This window comes from Ursus maritimus, unplaced genomic scaffold (assembly GCF_017311325.1).
Source record: "Ursus maritimus isolate PB19 unplaced genomic scaffold, ASM1731132v1 scaffold_16, whole genome shotgun sequence".
NCBI lineage: Eukaryota > Metazoa > Chordata > Mammalia > Carnivora > Ursidae > Ursus > Ursus maritimus.
Window position 1 is genome coordinate 10,120,933 of NW_024424008.1, and position 15,120 is coordinate 10,136,052.

General features: G+C 57.8%; 1 protein-coding gene across 3 annotated transcripts in view; it reads right to left on the reverse strand.

Moving 5' to 3' along the window:
• GDPD5 (glycerophosphodiester phosphodiesterase domain containing 5) overlaps positions 1-14,736 on the reverse strand; it is an 84,353-nt gene extending 69,617 nt beyond the window's left edge. Inside the window, exon 1 of one of the 3 annotated variants that reach the window (XM_040630854.1) lies at positions 14,032-14,736. The gene's annotated coding sequence lies outside the window, so the exon portion shown is untranslated. The remainder of the gene's footprint in view (positions 1-14,031) is intronic. The other 2 variants (XM_040630853.1, XM_040630855.1) reach the window with 2 other exon arrangements.
• Positions 14,737-15,120: the final 384 nt, after the last annotated feature.

The following is a 15,120-nucleotide window of genomic DNA, read 5'->3' on the forward strand; positions in this document are numbered from 1 at the left end:
AGGGTGGTGGTGCCAAGACCACACTTCCTTGAGCTGGCCTTTTTACAGAGGCACAGGTCTGACCTAAACCGCCACCACCGATCTTTTGTGACAGAAGCAGAAAATGAAAGGGGCATCATACAGCTTACGAGTGGAGCACAGAGCAGAAGGAACAGGTGACAGGCCAGGCTGGAGACCTGAGTTCCCATCGCAATTCTGTGCTCACGGCTGGCCACTGGGCAGGAGACCTCATCTTGCTGAGCTCTGCTTTAATCACCCACAAAACGGGGCTAATGCTATTCTCAGGGCTGTTGTAAAGACGCAGCGTGGTAATGCACACAGAGGCAGATTATAAACCGTAGGTCCTGGACCAGCATTTGCTACTATGTACATCATTCTTGCCCTGTGTGCACTGCCTGGAGGCTGTGGTCATGGCTGGATTGATCCCAAGCCACTGCAGAAGTCCTCAATCAGGGAGGGAAGGAGGGTGGGTGGGTGTTTGGATGGATGGATGGAATGAATCCCTAGTAAGACCCACAATGGGTCTATTTGAATAGATATGAATGAACGAATGAACGAACAAACCAATTCCAATAAATTCAATTGTCCCATTTCTTAGTCCCCAACTGGTAGAAGCAGTAAATCAGAAAGGACACAGACACACATGCGCGCGCGTGCGCGAAAGGGAAGAAAGGTACTGGACTGCTGGAGGCAGGTCCGTGGGCAGCAGAATGAAGGTCAGGGTGAGAAGAGCCAGAAACCTGCAAAAGCAGACACTCTTGCGGAGCGGGCGCGGCAGCCCGGGGCCACTGGGCCACTCGGCACTCCCAGCCACGCAGTCCGCGTTCCCCAGGCCCATCCCTGAGAGGTTAACCATGTCAGTCGGCATTGTGCAGGGAAAGGAAGTGATCTATCCTTTTCACAAAGGTTTCCAACCCAAACTATTAAAGGGTTGTTTTTAAAGGGGATAAGGGAGCAGAAGGAAACTTCGGGGACACAAGCTTAGCTGCCTGGAAAAATGTCTTAACATTTTTCTACTAACTTATCAACATATTTGTGCGCGGGACAAACATTTTTATTTTTATTTTTATTTATTTTTATTTTTATTTTATTTTATTTTTTTAAAGATTTTATTTATTTATTTGACAGAGATAGAGACAGCCAGCGAGAGAGGGAACACAAGCAGGGGGAGTGGGAGAGGAAGAAGCAGGCTCATAGCAGAGGAGCCCGATGTGGGGCTCGATCCCGGAACGCCGGGATCACGCCCTGAGCCGAAGGCAGACGCTCAACCGCTGTGCCACCCAGGCGCCCCGGGACAAACATTTTTAAAGTGCCTACTGTGTGCCAGGCAAGTGCTGTTAGGTGCTTGGGTGGGGGAGGGTGGACTCAGGGCCTCATAAGATAGCATCACACATTGAAGGCTGGATAAATGAGGTGTGAGGTCACCTGAGGACAGAAAGGGAAATGTTGGAGGAAAAAGCCACAGACGGGAAGTCTGGAGGACCAAGCCAAATGACCTCGTGACCTCAGGCAAGTCACCTTCCTTCCCTGAGCCTCCATCTTCCCCTCTATAAAGTGGGGTGATACTATGTTGCCCTGGCACTGGACCGGTGGTTACAGACCTTCTCCCACCTGGTGAGCACAGCCAGCGAGACAGCTGTCGCTGTTTGTTATAGGGAATGATTGTCCCTTTCACAGATAAACAAACCGAGACTCAGCGGGTACTCACTTGCTGGAGAGATTGGTGGGAGCTGGAATTTAAGCCCGGGTTTGTCAGATTCCAGAGCTCACCCGCTCCGGCCCTCCCAGATGAGCCCCGGGCTGCCTCTCACTGATTGCCGTGAGGATTTGGTGACACCATGGATATCAAAGTGCTTTAAAAAAGGTAAACTATTAGGTATCCAAAGCCAACAAGAAACAAATCTTGATTCCTCCGTGAAACCAAACACCGAAGCTCACAGGGGCGTTCAGGACCGGCCGCGGCTCGGGTCTCCTGGGCTCTTGACCCCGCTGCCTCCTCCGTTCCTTGGCCAACTTCTACCCAGCGCCCCCACCCCAGACCAGAAACAGCCCTGCTCATGACCACCTGGCTCCCCTGTGCTCCACCCAGTCAAGGACCTAGAGGGCACAGCGTGGCCCAGGTGCCACGGGGGGCCAGGCAGAATCAGGAGCCCTGGGCTCCCTCACCACTCCCCACGGACAGGCTGTGGGGCCTCGGGCCAGTCTTCTCATCTCTCTGAGCCTCAGGCTCCCCCCACAACATGAGGGATTAAAACAGGCTTCATGAGGGGAAAGATGTTCTCCAAGGAGGAACTCCTTGGGTGGGTGAGTTTAGCTGGGTGGGTAGGGGGTGCTCCAGGCTCTCAAAATCCCTGGTTTTGAAGAGGAGAGTGCTACCCGACCCACCAGGAATCCCCCATCTAAACTTGGACTCCCTGGCTGCCCTTGGGAGCCCTGGTCTGAGAGTGGACTCAGCCTTCACCAGCACCAGCAGGACCCTAATCTGCTGGCTTCCCAGGCAGACTGGGGCCCAGGTGGGGGGAAGTAGGAAAATGGTCTTTCGGTAGAACTGCATACATCTTCACGGGGGAGAGCTGAACCCCAGGCACAGACATCCTCACCATGGCCCAGAGAGGTCGGTAACTGGCTTCGGGCCACACAGCAAGACAGGTCAAGTGGGTACCAGGCCCAGGCCTTCTAGGCCCAGCTCAGGGCTCTCTCCACTGCCCCAGAGTCATCCCTCTTGGAACATGGATTGAGCACAGAAAGGAAGAACAGTGTGAACAGTCAAGATGATGCACCCACCCCCACTCCCCGGTGGTCAGGAGGTGCTCGCCACGGGCCGGTAGGCCCCCAAGCCCCAAGGTGAGAACCACCCCCCAGCCGCCCCACCCCCTGCTTCCCTCACTGCAGATACTGACGGGGCACATTGATAGAGAGGAAGGATGCAGTCCGCCTCTGCGGAGCCCTCAACGAGAGGAAGGAGGTTCCAGTTACAGCACAATGGATCTAAGCTAAACACAAGAAAGAACTTCCTGAGGCAGCATGAAGAATGGACCGAGGGAGCAGGACAAGGATGACTGTGGAGTCTCCTCTAACACAGGAGGTATGATCTCATCCTGGGTCATTTTAGCTGCGAGACAGGCCTGCAAGGTAAGAGCCGCTGCCCTCGTTTCGTAGGTGAGTAACCGAGGCTCCGAGAGCTGGAGTGACCTGCCCGGTGTCTTCCAAGTTCTGATCAAAAGCGGCAGGGCTGGCCCTCGCAGCCAGCACAGACTTGGAGGCCCGCACCCTCCCTTCTCAGGAAGGCCTCTGAGGATCAAGGCCCCACCACACCCACCATGGGCAGCTCACTGCCCCTCCTCAGGTGCCCAGGGCGAGCCGTGGCAGATGCACGGTGCTCCTGTCGGGGGTGGGAGGAGGGGGAGGGAGTGCTCAGCGGAGGCGGGCTGCAAAGAAAGGGCTCCGCGTCCTAGGCCTGCCCAGCTACCCCCAAGACGCCGTGCGCGGGGGGGGGCCTCACGGGTGCTTTCCATGCCATGCACCCCAACACATCTTCCTTCTGACCATGCCTCCAGCTCCCTGCTTGGCAGGACCCCCATGTTCTCCCCAAATCCCACACCTGGGCACCCCATCACCCCCTGCATAGCCCGTCCCAGGCCTGCCTGGCCCCACACTCCCTTCACCTGGTCTTTAGAGGCCCCCTAGAGCCACCTAAGCTCCGAGTGGCATGGCCCGTTCTGGGTGTTAGAGGCTGGTGAGGGCCAGGACTGGCCCCTGGGCCACCCCTGGCTGCCCGGCTCTACGGAGGGCAGGCCACCCGAACTCACCTGATGCCAGACTACCCACAACCTTTGCCTCACCCCAGAGATGAGGCTGTCCCTGGCAAGGCCACCCCGGAAGCCACCTGCAGCCTGATTCGGGGGATGAGGCGTGGACCGAGGCAGGCCCCTCGGCTCCCTGACGCTCCCTGACTTCTCTACAGCAACGGGGTGGAGGAGAAGGCTGACTCCCCCGGCCGCACTCGGCACTTTGCACGGCACTGCCCCAGACCTGTAAGCACTGCCCCATTCCACAGACGGGGAATGGAGGGTCAGAGAAGCCAAGCCACCCGCCTGCCGTCAAAGAACCGATACGAAACTGAGCCAGGATTCAAACCCACATTTGCCTGAATCCAGAAGCCAAATGATTCCCCACCACACGACTCTCCCTTTGAGTTCCTGCTGGGTGCCCTGCTAGCTACAGGTCCCATTCGCTGCTCCCCTGGGGCCATGCCTTCTTTCCCATCCAATTTGGCCCAGCGGAGGTCCTAGCCTACCCTTAGGACTCATTTCAAACACCCGCTTTGCCATGAAGCCTCCCTGATTTCTCTCATTCTCCTCTGAGCTCCTGTTCTCACCTCTGCCTCCTGCTCATGGCTGCCCAGCCTGCCCGTGAGGAACAGAACTGGCCTGTGTCCTGACCACTGGCCTCTACCCCGCTCCCCAAAGGCTCCTCCATGGCAGGGACGACCCAACCCTTCTTCTGGCACAGATGGACCTGGGGGCACAACCTGGGAACATCCAGTCCAACTGCTTTCTGTCACAGATGGGGAAACTGAGCCTTGATAGAATGAGAAGCCATTTCTCACGGGACATGGTTTGCAGCCGAGGACTGGGGGGAGGGGCGGAGAGCCGGCAGGTGAGTGTCCACAGTGTGGCCAGGCTGCATGACACTATGATAGCCTTGTCACTGGAGCAGAGTCTAGACTGAGGGCGGTGACAGTCCCCGTCCTCCCACTAATGGTCCAGCCACACGGTGAGCTCTGGGCTCCCACTGTATTATTTGTGACCAGGGTAAAGGCTGTCATTTCCTGGGCACTCCCTGCTCGCCAGGTCCCAAGTACTACATGCTTATTCACTCGTCTGGTCTTCACGGCAACCCTGAGTACTCTCTGTTACCCCCATTTCACAGCTGAGGAAAGCAAGGCATAAGAGATTAAGGGGCACACTGTGTAGTTCTCGAGGCTTTCATGGTGGAGTCAGGATTTCTGCAAAAGTCTGGTTTCAGAGCCTGTGTTCTAACCACGACTCCACCCTGCCTGACAAAGAGGGACAGAGCCACAGGCTGTTCGGGTGATCAGGTTAGAGAAAACTCAGGGCCGGGTCCTGCAAGCACCCGTGGGCGTGGAGCCGGACAGAGAGGGAGGCACGGTAGGCAGGGGCCCAGGGGCGCCACTCTCAAAGGGGGACTAAGGCCTCTCTGGGAAGGCAGAAATGGAAAGATAGGACCCCCCAGAGCTCCTCGCTCTGGGAGGATTGTGGCAGTTGGAAAGGTTTGGTGCATCTTTGGTGGGGGGCTGAGATCCCCTTCAGAAGGGAGGTGCTCGAGTGATAACACATGATCTTTAAACTGCATCCGGGGGAGGGAGGGTCCCCTGGGCTCCGTGGCTTTCGACGGAGCGAGGGAGGAATACTTTCCGTTTGCCCCTCCAGGCCCACTCCCCAGGCTGCCTGGAGCTGGGGAGGCGGACCCTCACGGGCGGCACCGGGCTCCGTGCCACTGGGAAGCCCCGGGGGGAGATTGGAGGAAGGAAGAGAGACAGTTGAGGCTTTTTCCCCCCAGGGTCTCCTGGGTTGACTGCCTCTACTGCGGGCCACAGCCCCGGTCCCTATCACTGGACACCTCCTCCCCTGGCAACTTCGGCCCACTTCAGCCTCGGAGCCTGGAGCTGGGGCTGTGAGCTCTGAGTGCTGCCCACTGTTCATTGGTTTGCCACACCCCTATTTCTCGCCTGAGCCGTTCACCCTGGGCTGAGACACCCTCTCCGGTAGGGCTAGAGCAGAGGAGACCAAACACCACCACGGATGACCCCCTTTCTGCAGCCTTCTCCCTGGACAGCCCTTGGGGTCGTCTCTAAACACACACGGAACAAACGAGCAGAGCGGGGCAGCTACGGGAATGCTGTTACTGTTAACTGAGCGCGCAGGCCTGCCCTGTCTCAGCCTGGGCCCGGCCCGCACATGCAGTGAGCCGGAGGCAGGGGCGGCGCCAGGCCAGGGGAGGGAGGGCCACGAGGCTGCGTTCGGCTCCAAAGGAGGACAATCGAGGACAGTTTCTGAGTGCTCGCTCTACAGGGGGCACCTGGCGCTCCATTCACTCCTCACAAGAGCCCAAGAAGGACATCCTAGCTAGGTCTTTTCCAGAAGAGAAAACCGGTGCTCAAAAAGCTGAAATGACGCACCCAGGGTCATATTGCCCGTGAGTGACCAAAGACGGGGCTCAAATGCAGGTGTTTCGGCCTACAGAACCCATGCTGGTAACTACCTTGAAATAATCTCATTGAACTGGCTTCCAACAGAGGCAGCTGACTTAAATGGGGTCAATTATTGGTGAGGGCCAGACAGAGGCCTCCAATGTCTCCCCATGACCCTCCCCTAGATGAAAAAACAAAACAAAACAAAAAAACAAAAAAGAAAAAAACCCTTCTGACATTCTTCAGTTCTCCCAGGTGGGACAGGGCCCCAAGCGGGCGGGGCAGTTGGGTGTCCAGGTTGGAAAAACAAGCAGATTCAGACAAGGCTTCATTGTTAAGGAGGGCCTGACGCTCTGGCCATTAAAACAAATCCTAGCAAAAGAAAATGCTTGCTGCCTTGTCTTATCTCTCAGAGAAGGGGGGCAGGTAAAGGCTCCGAGACAGGGGGCTGATCCCTCCTCACACCTCCATCTAAGACACCCAGCCTCAGGTGGCTGGGGCAGGAGAAGCAGCACTGGGATGGGGGTGGGGGGACGTGGGGAGAGATGGGGGGCCGGAGGGGAGAGTCCAGAGTCTGGCTGTAGCCCTGCTCCGCCACCGTCTGTGACCTCCTACTGCACACTGCTAACTCGTCAGACACCACCCTGGGGCTTTCTGTGCGTGGCCTCCTGTGGTCTCTCTAGCCCTTCCAGAGAAAGATTATTGGCATTCCTATTTTCAGATGAGGACACCGAGACTCAGAGAAGATACCAAGCAGGGAGCAGAGCAGGGTTAGAACCCAGGCTTATCAGACTGTAAAGCCGTCCCACTCTGTGTCTCCAGGCAGGGAGCTCCCAGGGAGAACAGTGCCCCCAAGGAGGGCGCAGCCTGGAAGCACCAAGCTCCTGCTTGTGGGGGGTGTGAAGGTATGAGATGCTGAACAACACCGGCCACAGAGGGTGGTGGCTGGTCGTCAAGCCTGGGGAGCTGACATCACCTGGGAAGCTTTAAAAACTCCTAATGTCTTGCTCTTTGGCCCAGGCAGGACTTTTAAAAGTTTCCTAAATGATTCTAGCGTGCAGCAAAATTTGAGAGTCATGGGCCCAGATACCCACTAGAGCCTTCCGCACCCCACAAGCTCCCCGTCTGCCTCTTGAAGAAGGGAAAGGCTATATCACTCAGAGCCCGTTTTACAATAAGGAGTGAGGTCGTGTCCTCAAGGCCCCATAGGCAACCACAAGCACAGGCAGCACAAGGGACCCCTGACTTCAGGATCCCAGGAACTCCTCGAAGATACCTGGGGATCCTGGCTCCTGTCAGGGAAGAAAACTTTCTCTTTGAGCCTCTTGGTGGGGGGAGGGTGACACAGATTCTTCACGGCATTTTTTTCTTTTAATAGAGTCCACTTATTCAAAAACTAAACAGCCACGGGATTAATGCTGGAAGACCACCTCTACCAGCAGGTGTGCTGTGGAAGCAAGAATATGAAACAGTTCTGAGCAAGGCCTGTCTATTCTTTTCTGTAGGAGATTTGTCCCAGGCCTGGGAAGAGCTGAGACTCTCAGACAGCCCACACTTCCTCCCCACCTGCCTTCCTGCCTTCTTCGTGCCCTCAGAGCAGAATGTCGCAGATGGAGAGACAGCGTGTGGCGGTGGGAAGGGGGAAGCCTGTGGGGTCCAGATCTGGCTTCTGCCCAAGCTCTGCCCCAGCCAGCTCCCCTGGGACAGGACCCTCTCCTCTCTGAGCTCATTTAACCCCCAGTGCTGACCCCACAGGGAAGTGCATGGCACCACGGTCCTTAGGAGCGTTCGTGTGCACGTGCGTGTTAAATGATACGTTCACACTCAGCTCTGGGGGCACCACCTCCAGGAAGCCTTTCCTGACACCCTCCCCACCCAGCACTGGACAACCCCAGCCGCCAGCCTTCCCTGCCACATTCTGTCCCATGCTGTGTTGTCATTGCTCCTGTGTCCTCCCTTCCCTCCCAGGTCATTCATTCATTCCACAGAGCAGCTGCCCTTTGCCTGGGATTCCTTCCCTAGGCCTTTCCTGAGCTCTGGCAAAAGTCCCTGCTGGGTGCTGGGGGTAGGGCTAGCAATAGCAGGCATCCAGTGCTTGCTGCGTACTAGGTATTTTTCTGAGAGCTTTATGTGTATAATTCATTTACTCTTCACCCCAACCTTATGCACCAGGTGCTATTATTGTCCCCATTTTACAGACAGGGATACTGGGACCCAGAGAGGTTCAATCACTTGCCCCAGTCAGTCACATGGTTAATAAGTACGTGCACTCAGGCTGTGGTTTGAGCATGACTCTATGACCATCCACAAACAGAGATGGGGCGGGCCCTGCCCCAGGAGCTCACCCTTCACAACTTGGATCTGTGTATGAGTGCTTACTTGCTTAATGTCTGTACCCTCCCCCCAGACCAAAATCTCCTCTCGAACTACATCTTGGATGTGCATGGGTGAGCCTGAAAGAGACAGACAGACAGAGAGAATAAATGAACACCACTTCCCTTTAAGGAAGGACTCACTCTCGCCCAGCCTCTGTTACCTGTAGGACCCAGAGGGCCCCTCCGAACTGGGCTCCAGCGGCTGCTACCGCCTGAGAGGAACCAGGTCCCCAGCCCTTCCGCTGCCGCCAGGGTCCCAAATTTAGCTCCAGGCCCTCCATGTCTGACAGCTGCCTGCCCCTGGGGAAGGCATGGGAACCCCAGCTCGCTGACACAGTCTTCCCCCAGGCAGCAAAGTGTCCTCCTCTGGGAAGTCCTCCTGGACTCTTCAATCAGCTTCTTTCTGAGTCACTCGCTCACGGGGCTACCAAGGGGACAGGGGAGTGGACTCAGGCTGAATGAACACCTTCCTGTGTGCCAGGTCTGGCTGGGCCCCTCCCTTGTGTCATTTCGTTTAGCCCCTGCCCCTCGACACTGTTATTATCAGCCCCATTTTACAGGGAAGGGAACAGAGGTACAGGGGTTGAGCGGCTCGCCCAAAGGGCAGCTTGAACTGCCTCCCCTGACACAGTGCCAGGCGCTCAGTAAGGAGCGCAGACCTGGAGGGGCAGAGAATCTAGTTATAACAGGTGGCAAGGGAAACAGACCTACACGGCCCCCCTCCCCAGACCACAGTCCGTGAGTGAGGGCTGTGGATCTGCAGAGAAGGAGGCTCAGATTCCGCCTGCTTGGGAGGAGTCGTGGAAGCTTCTAGAAGGAGGCATCTTCGGGCACGCCTAGAATCCTCACTGCTCGACTCCCGTGACCACCACGACAGGAAGAAAGGCAAGCCTTGGCCTCCAAAGTCCTGGTGCCCAGTGAGTACTTATTACCACCTTGGAGGCCGTGGAGGAAGGAGAAAGAGCTGCCCGGCTGGCTGCCCTGCCAGTGACCCCACTGTGGCCCAGCCAGCCTGGCCCCGGCCCTGCCAACCTGGCCTGGCCCCGTCGGCTCCCAATCACAGGGTCTTCTCGGCCCGGCTAATGACCAGGCTGCAGCAGCCCAGGCCGCCACCCTCCTTCAGGGGAGACAGCAGCTAACTACAGAGCCTGCCGGCCCAGACAGCAGCCAGGCCAAAAATCACAGCTGCCTGTCACACCACATCCTCTGGCCCTGCTGCTGTGGTCTCCTCCTCTACCTTCCAGAGTCACAGAGGACACTGCAGAAGGCTACAGCTCTTGGGGCTCACACACCACCCCACTCGCCACAGACATGGGCAAACAGGACCACAGAGGGGGCCTAATTCACCCCCCCCCAGTCACACGCCCGGGGCCTGGATACCTGACCTTGAGAAGAAGGCTCATTTCCAGGTGTTTTACATGCAAAGGACCTCTCGAGGTACTTGGGCAAAGTTAAGGAGACAGGACGTTTGTTCAGTGGCAGATAGGAGCTTGATTCCTCACTCCCCGCTGTCTAGCTGTGTGACCTTGAACAAGACAATGGACTTCTCTGAGCCGTTTCTGGGTGATAACAGTAGCTACCGCCCAGAGTTGTGAATGAGAGTGTCTGTAAAATGCTTAGCACAGGGGCGCCTGGGTGGCTCAGTTGGTTAAGCATCTGCCTTCGGCTCAGGTCATGATCCCAGAGTCCTGGGATGGAGTCCTGCATCGGGCTCCAGGAAGCCTGCTTCTCCCTCCACCTGCCACTCCCTCTGCTTGTGTGCGCGCTCTCTGACAAATAAATATAATCTTTATAAAGTGCTCAGCACAGTGGCTCATAGTGAGTACTCAAGGGCATTAGCTACTGTTAATATCATCAGCGTGGTGTTATGAGCATGGAGATACGTTCTACTGACTGTAAGACGTAATGCAGGGGGAGGCATTATTTATTATTATTCCCGTGAAGTGTTAAAAATTCAGAGGAGATGTGACCAGACGGTTAGGTAATCCAGGAATGTTTCCGGGGGAAATCATGACCTGAGTTGGGCCTAGAGAGACAGGGAGGTGAGCAAAGCAGCAGCAAAGGGGCAGCGAGGGGGCTGCATGGGATAGGTCTAGGAGACAGTGATGAGGAATAAGCCAGAGGTCCGTGCAGTGGCTGCGCTGGGCAAGGCCTCGATGCACAACAAACGGGCCTGGTCTTCATCTTACAGGCGAGATGAAGATGGGGACTCCATAATACTTTCTGAAATGTGAATTCTGTCTGACATCCAAGGCCCTGGCCACCCACCCCTTTTCTCCACACCCCTCGCTGAGCCCACAAACCCCAGTATGACGACCCCAGAGTTCTCCCCGCCCCTCTGCTTACTACACCTTCTCATCTGTCCTACTGCTAGCCCACCCCATGTTTCATGTTCACAATGAAACACCCTTTCACCAAGTACCCATCACGCCATGTGCTTTATGTATATGGCCCATAACTACACTTCTTTTACAGAGGAGGAAACAGAGGTCTGGCAGGGTCGGTGTCTTGCTCACCGTCTCACACAGTAGGTCAGTGGCATAGCCAGAATTCAGCCCTGAACTGATGTAGGGACCCCTATTCTCTATAGCAAATTGCCTCTTGTCCCAGCCCAGACACTTCCTCCTTGATGAAGCCCTCTGGCTTACTCCAGTCCTCAAGGGCCTCTCCCTGCCAGCCCCCACCACCCATTTGGAATCAGAGGCCCACGGCTTGATCCTAGCTCATCTAGCCTGGTTTCCACTGTTTCCTGTGGGCCTACCTTGCCCCCACCCCCAACAGGAAAAGAGCCAGGGTTGATGATAGGCCACTTTTTTCCTGTCCTGTCCCCCTCCCCCCATATCCAAGACTTCTTATACCACTGAGGGGAACCACCCACCTGCTCTGGTGGGGTTCAGAAGCTCGGCTGAGCACAGAGCAATTTCCCTGAGCCTGCCTCCCAGCTCTTGAGGGGAGACATAAATTATTCACGGCACCTTTGTGCCTGGGGAGGCCAGACAATGGGCACTAGCTCCCCCCCAACCCCAGCAGCCAACAGCCCTGGGGTGAGGGGGTCAGAATCTAGAGCCCCTTGCCAGGGTCCCCAAGCAGATTCTCGAGGACTGTGGACCAGGGAAGCAGCCAGGGGAGCGTGACCCATACAGGGGTCCCAGCTGAGCAAACCCCAGTCTGTGAGCCTGCAACAGAGCCTTCTAATCTAAGGCAAGCCTGAGAATTTCCTGGTCAAAATTCAAGCTTCCTTGCTTTATAGGGAAGGAAATAGGTATTTGGCCAAGCACTATATATTTATATCTCATTTCATCCTCATAACCACCTTGTAAAGGAGAGATTCTCCTTTACAGAGAAGCTGGGGCTTGAGGAGTGAAGTGCTCTGCCCAGCGCCACATGGCGAGTGGGAGGCCGAGCAGATGCACGCCCACCTGGTCTGTCTGACTGAGCGCTCTCTGCGGCCGTTTAGCCCACCCAATCGGGAGCGAGTCGCCCCACTGCCTTTTCCATCTGGGTAACTTCCAGAGCACCTGGCATGAGTCGACACTCAGTTCCTGAAGCAAACTCAAAGGCCCTGGGCAAGTGGCTTCATCCCTCTGAGCCTCAGTTTCCCACATGTGGTAGCGATTGGTAACAAGCCCAGTCTTGGCAGACACGAAAATCTCTTGAGCACTTGACAGTTTGCCAGATGTGATGGCCCCATTATCTGAGCAGGTAACACACAGCCTGCTTTGACCCCATTTTACAGGTGAGACTTGGCGCCATGGATGCGTCAGAGAGGTCCCAGGTGCCTCCCCTACCCCCACTCTGCCTCACTCCAGGTTCCAGGTTCTTTCCACCACACCGTGAAATGAGATCACAGGTGAGAAATTATCTCACCAAAGAGGAGCTTTGTTTAGACCCAGGGACTATTATGAGAATTTGAATCCTCACCGATGGGAGTGGGGGGAATCCCAAGCCCCTCAGTTACCTTCTCTTCTGGTGCCCCCCACCCCTCCAGCCCCTGAGACTGAGCTTCCAGCCTTCAGCTGACCTCTCCACTGTCCTCCACCTCCCAGGGGCTTTCCAAGGTGGTTTCCCCTAGACTCCAGGAAGCTGGGCACAGCAGGGGTTAACTAGTCCCAGCCAAGGCCACAGGGCTCAGACCAAGGCCACATTCCCTCCCCCTCCCAACTCAGAACAAGAACCCACAGAGTTCACACCAAGCTATCTTTCACAACACCCCTCTTTTTGCACAGCCCCAGGGGGCAACAGAAGGAACCCCTGCCTGGGAATCCAGACTCATGGGACTGTGCCCCAGACCGGCAGCCCCAGCCTTGAGACCTTGAGCAAGCCCCTCCCCTCTGGGGCCAGAGGTGTCTGGCGGGTTCCCCTGTCCAGGAGAAGCTGAGGTCGGACCTTCAGTCTGGGCCAAAGGCAATGGGGTTACTGGCTTGTCTTAGGCCCCAGCGACAACCACACAGACTCTCAAAACAGCCTCAGAAGTGGTCACCCTGACCTCACATCACGGGTGGGAAAACCCCAGCCACCCACCCAGAAGATGCTAACTGGGAGTAGATACCTTGAAGGATGTTTGGGAAGGTTTCCTAAAGTGTACTTCTGCCTCAACCACTTACTTACTTTAGGCCCCAGGACAACTGGCACCCCCCACCCCCCAGCCTCCCATGTCCCATTGATAATGTGAAGGATGGGAGCTGGTGAGTGCTGAGAGGCCTCACCCCCCCACCCTCCACCCCCCACCCCTGCAGCTCAGATGCTCTGACTCGGGGACCTCGAGTTAGTTTTCCCAACATGTAAGCAGCATCTCAGGATGCCATGGTGTCTCAGGGACCCTAGAGACTGGCACACAGGGGCAAGGGGCCCACAAGGAGGGAAGCTGTGGAACTGGGAAGCTTCCCACCTCTGCCCTCAACTCTGGGTCACCTTTCCTGGGACGTGACTTGGCCATGGAGTGGGAGGGAAGGAGGCCAGAGGAAGCTACCTCCCGGGCCTCAAGGATCAGCCCTGGATGCCCCAGTGGCCCCACCTTGACCCCTCCCCATGGCCTCCTGCCTGGCGGCTCTCCACTTCCTTTCTCCCTTCTCCGCTTTTCTCCCTCTCCCCCCCAGCCCTCCTACCCACTCTCGTACCCAGAGTGAAAGAGCAGGGCCACTCAACCCCGCTGAACCTCAGCTTCCCCATCTGTAAGAGCCCGTAACAATACACAACACCTTTCTATCTCACGGAGTAGTAGTGAGCCGTACACGAGGGACCATTTGCGCAAGGGTGGGGCGCGGACCCGCACACAATGGGCGCTCAATAAGTGCCTGTTTTCTCCCTTCCCCCGCCCTTTCCCGCGCCCTCTCCTACCCAGCTCCAGCCCCAGCTAGTGACCGGTACACGCCCGCAGCTGGCCCCGGCGCTGCCCGGCTGGGGTCGAAGGCCGCCCTTGCCCGGCATCCGGGGCTCTCTCACCTGCAGCTCTCAGCTCTCGCCGGCCGCGGGGCCAGGGGGGAGTCCTGTGCTCCCTTCTTCGGGGCAAGCGCTGAGCCCCTCGCCTGAGGCGGCAGAAAAGGTGGCAGCTTCGGCTCGCAGCACCAGCTCGGTCGGGCTCAGTCCGACTGCCCACCCGCCTGGGACTCCTCGCGGGGCGCTGGACCCGGGCCGGGGCTTCCTGGGCGTTCGCACGGTCCCAAGTCCGAAACACCCGGGCGAAGGCAGCTGAAGGTTCGGTCTCGGGAGCCCGAGGCTGGGGGCTTCTGGGCTTCTTTGCACTCAGTCGAGGGGGGCTGTTGGGCACCTGCCTTAACCGGGTCTCAGACGGAGGGCTCCGACACACACTATAGAAAGGTGGGGCACAAGCCCGCAACCATGGACCCGTATGGTGGGCCAGGAGCGTCCCGCCCCAGTGCACTGGATCGGGTCGGGGCTCTGGGCGTCCTGGTCACAACGCCCGGGATCGCGGGGCTGGGAGCGTCCCGGCGCAGAACCCCTGGCTGGGGCAGGCGGGGCACGGCAAGGCGCAGGCGAGGACGCTCGCAGCCGCGGCGGCCGGAGCCCGGCGGGGAAGTCTTCCCAGGTCCGGACTCGGCTCGCTCTGCAAAACGGGGCGGACTTCGGCGCGGCGGCTGACTCCGGAGCTCCGGGCCGCGGCTCCACTTCCTCCTCTTCCCCCCGGCTCGCTCGCGGCTCGCTCAGCCCCGCGCGGCAGCCGCTGCCACCCCCGCTGCTGTCATCCCCGCTGCCCACCCCCACAGGAGCTGCAGCCGGAGCCTGAGCCGAGCCCAGCCGAGGCAGCGCCGCCCAGCGCCTGAGCGCCAGCCGGCGCGGCCCAGACCGAAAGGGGCGGGGTCACCGAGGCCCCGCCCTCGCCAGAGCCACGGGCAGGGGGCGGGCCCGGCCCAGATCCCCTCCTCCGGCCCCGCGCTGTCCGGCAGCAGGAGCCAATGGGAGAGTGGGAAAAGAGAGGCGCTCTGCGGAATGTGTACTCTACCCCGGAGAGGGCGGGGCAGACAGAGAGGAGGTTGCCGCTGGGGAGAGGACAATGGAGGGGTGGGGGTTTTT